General features: G+C 41.7%; 1 pseudogene; it reads right to left on the bottom strand.

Moving 5' to 3' along the window:
• Positions 1-1,426: 1,426 nt before the first annotated feature.
• Positions 1,427-3,708, bottom strand: LOC148043842 (E3 SUMO-protein ligase KIAA1586 pseudogene; annotated as a pseudogene).
• Positions 3,709-4,383: the final 675 nt, after the last annotated feature.

Raw genomic sequence — 4,383 nt, 5'->3', positions numbered from 1 at the left:
ATACTATACTGTACATAGGAATAGTTGCCTGGTTACCAGTGGTGGGTTTCAAAAATTTTTGGAACCTACTCTGTGGGTGTGGCCTCCTTTGTGGGAGTGGCTTGCCATCCATGTGACCGGATGGGAGTGGCTTGCCACCCATGTGACTGGGTGGGAGTGGCTTGCTGTCCATGTGACCAGATGGGAGTGGCTTGCCACCCATGTGACCTGGTGGGAGTGGCCAAGACAATGTCACTGAATTCTTTGCCCCAATGAATGAACTACAATAAGATTAAAATAAGTACAAAAACAATAAAAGAGCTACTTACAGATGGAAGATGACTATTCTTGCCAGTCTTCAGTATCACGAATGAATGGGCTGCACAAAGAAGAGACACAGAAAGCAAGACTTTAATTGCATGCACTGCATTGGGATGAAACCAGCACACAAAATAATAGAAAAGGAAAATTACTCTCCTTTTTTGCATCTTCTGCACTACCACCTCACCACCTTGCTCCAACAACCTGCACAAAGGAGAGACACAGAAAGCAAGACTTTAATTGCATGCACTGCATTGGGATGAAACCAGCACACAAAATAATAGAAAAGGAAAATTACTCTCCTTTTTTGTGTCTTCTGCACCATCGCCTCACCACCTTGCTCCAATAACCTGCACAAAGGAGAGACACAGAAAGCAAGACTTTAATTGCATGTACTGCATTGGGATGAAACCAGCACACAAAATAATAGAAAAGGAAAATTACTCTCCTTTTTTGCATCTTTTGCACTACCACCTCACCACCTTGCTCCAACAACCTGCACAAAGGAGAGACACAGAAAGCAAGACTTTAATTGCATGCACTGCATTGGGATGAAACCAGCACACAAAATAATAGAAAAGGAAAATTACTCTCCTTTTTTGTGTCTTCTGCACCATCGCCTCACCACCTTGCTCCAATAACCTGCACAAAGGAGAGACACAGAAAGCAAGACTTTAATTGCATGCACTTCACTATCTCAAGTAGGAATGCAACATAGAGCACATCACACCCAGCAATAAAGACAGCTACTTACAGAGGAAGCATCGCTGGCTTGCCGGTCTTCTGCACACCACCTTATTAGATTTAGGTTTTAAGTTTATTGGCTTTACTTTGCTCAGAAAACCTGCACAAAGGAGAGACACAGAAAGCAACACTTTAATTGCTGGCACTTCACTATCTCAAGGAGGAATACAACACAGACCAAACCACACCCAGCAATAAAGACACCTACTTACAGAGGAAGCATCACTGGCTTGCCGGTCTTCTGTACACCACCTTCTTTCTTTACTTTGCTCAGAAAACCTGCACAAAGGAGAGACACAGAAAGCAAGACTTTAATTGCTGGCACTTACACCTTACATAAGAATAACACAATGAAAGAGATACACTCAAGTACTTACTTGTGTTATTGCTTTTCTGGTTGTTGATATCTCCATACTGTTTTTAGGCTTCCAGATTCCTCTGTTGCAGCTTTCTTCGTCTTTATGCGTGGATCATCCGCAGTGTGTTGGTGCACTCTGAGCCAAACCTTCACTGTAGGAATTGGGTCCCATCTCTCAACAGGTATGCCAACAACACTTATCACCATCAGATTACTGATGTTTGGAACAATTAGGCGTGTTCTTTGCTGTGAACATATGAGGTTCATTTTCGAAAACCCCCTTTCCACCTCTGCTGAACTAACAGCAATTGTCCTGACAATATCTCTAACTTTTCTGACACTGTCAGGAATTTTGTAGTTCTCTGGATTTTTCAGCACATTTTCTAAAATATCAGTGTAGTCGTTCAAATCAATTTCATAATTAAAAATACGGCAAAATTCAACCAATGCTTCCTCTGCGTCACCCCATGGAACGACTACATCTTTCATGTTCTAGTAATCTGGCTCCAAATAGGTGATAAAGTCTAACTTTTGTGCTGCTGGCAATAGGCTACCTGTTCTTAGATGGTCGCAATCCATCAGCCTTTTCTTTAAATTGGTGATGATGCTTTGCAAAAGTTTTTCAAGGGGAAGGGCAACAAATCGGTGGTTTGGAGCTAAATTGATGTTTTGGAAGGCTTGTGTTTTTAGCAATTCCACAAGTTCTTTCTCATATTTGCCCTTTTTCTGTAGTAGCACTTCAAAAGCACCAATTGTTCGCAACACTAACTTTTCGGCCATGATGATATTTGTCGCTCTCCCCTGTAGGGCATTTGACAGAACAGAAATCTCACTTAGGATATCGACCATCAGGGCCAAATCCTGCAAAAAATTAAATTTTCAAAATGGGAAGCCATGCCTGGGAACCTTTCATTGCCTTGAAAAAACTGATGTAGTGCTGGATAAGCACGCCACACAGCCATGGTTGCCCTTAAACTACAGGCAGCCCATCTTGGTCACAAAACTCTGCCAATCTTCACAATTTCGATGCCCAATTGCTCGGAGATTTGGAAGAGGTCATTCTGGATCTTGCAGGATTTGTGGAAGGTGGTGTGCACTTTATCCAGGAAGATCTTGAAGTGGTTGATCTGCTTCACTTCTCTTATTGCATCATCCAGCACAAGTTGCAGGCGGTGGTTCAAGCAGTGCCAGATGATGATGTTTGGGAATTTTTGAGCTATTCTGGCGCTGACTCCAGATTTTCTTCCCAGCATAACGTTGGCACAATCGGAACAGAAAGCGATCAAATTCTTCCGTAGATATTTGGTGGTAAATCCAACTTTGTGCAAGCTTTCCATTGATGCAAAATATATGGTCTCCGCATCTTGTCTCTGTAATTCCAGAAGCTCAACGAAGATGGTTGTTGGGCATTCTGGATCCTCAACTCTAACAAAAACTATCAGCACTGCTCTCATTGAAAGTGTTGAGGCTTCATCAATTATTAGGCACACTTTTCAATTATTGGCAATAATTCTTGAAAACACGGTGGTCTTGATTTGTTTTGCAATGAATTCAACGATTTTCACTGCAGATCTTTGTGAATGCAAGCCAACTCCCACGTCCACTCCAAGTGTATTCATCAAATTTACTTGCGCTTTGATGTCTGAGAATGGATTACATCTCTGCGCCAGATCGTAAACGGTAGAAAATATTGTGCAAGTACTGGATAAATGTTTCTCAGTTGACTTATCAAGGGATTTGGTGAAAGCTTCCTGCTCCTGTTGCTTACTGGTCTCCATGCAAATAAGGTGTGCCTTTGACTGAAAATGTTCCCTTAATTTTTTTCTGAGCGATGCTTGTTGTATATCCTTATTTTTCTCTGCTGGTGCCACCTGGAAATGTTTCCACTCTTTGGAAAAATGAATACCTTTCTCCAACGAGAACGGGGTTTTTGCACAGTACTCACAACCCACCTTCTTGTTGGATACTTCCAGTCCATCATACTTGTCCTTGAAGTGTCTGTATTGCTGCAAATTCCAGCAGTCAGGAAGTTGTGGAACTGCAGTGGAGTCGATGGACTTGCTGCTTTCTCCGACCTCAACTGGTGGTAGTGGTCGTGCTGGCGGTGCTGGTGCGGCTGGTGGTGCTGGCGGTGCTGGTGCAGCTGGCGGTGCTGGTGCAGCTGGCGGTGCTGGTGCGGCTGGCGGTGCTGGTGCGGTTGGCAGTGCTGGTGCGGCTGGCAGTGCTGGTGATGCTGGCGGGGCTGGTGACTGCTTTGGATCAGCTGATTCCTCAACTCTTGGTTTTTTGGAGAAGAAAGCAGTCATACTCTATTGCCTCTTCTTCATTGTGCTAAGTAATACTAACTGCTGCCAAAGAAATAAAACAATATTGGACTCAATCGTGATTTAAGCTGAGGACTCTGCAGTCCCTACAGAGCAGGGATCTCTGCTTTCAACCAAAAATGTACAGTCTTTTCAGGAAGGATGAGAAGAAGGAAAGATATAAACAAACAGGAAAGATATAGTCTTTCATCCAAGAAGATAATTCAAGAATGAATGTCATATTCCCAGAGCAATAAAGATTTACTTTTTCTGAAATTTAGTTCTCAATTCCAAAAAACAGGAATATGTGAATTCATATGAAATTATGAATTAGTACTTAGGTCAGTCCAAGTAGCTATTCAGAAGTTAGTGGTTAGAAACAATCGTAAAGCAAGATATGGAATTAAAACCAGAAATATTTTGTTGGCTATTTGAAAGGGAGTATAATATATATTTAATTTTACACATGTTAGCAGCTGCTGGAATCGTGTTTGCCCAACAGTGGAAAAACAGAGAAATGTAAATGAATAAATATTACAATGTGCAGGAATAAATAAATTGACAATTAAAATCAAGAACTTGTGTGTTGAGTGCATGATAGTACGATTGTGAGAATGAATGTGCCCACTTTTAAATTAATTAGTTAATTATTTTTATTGCTGTTTTGTATTTTAACGA

Source organism: Thamnophis sirtalis, unplaced genomic scaffold, assembly GCF_051295495.1.
Source record: "Thamnophis sirtalis isolate CommonGarterSnake01/CBP01778 unplaced genomic scaffold, rThaSir2_p1.2 scaffold_10, whole genome shotgun sequence".
Classification (NCBI taxonomy): domain Eukaryota; kingdom Metazoa; phylum Chordata; class Lepidosauria; order Squamata; family Natricidae; genus Thamnophis; species Thamnophis sirtalis.
Note: the sequence above shows the minus strand (reverse complement) of the source record. Positions and strands in the feature narration are given on the sequence as shown.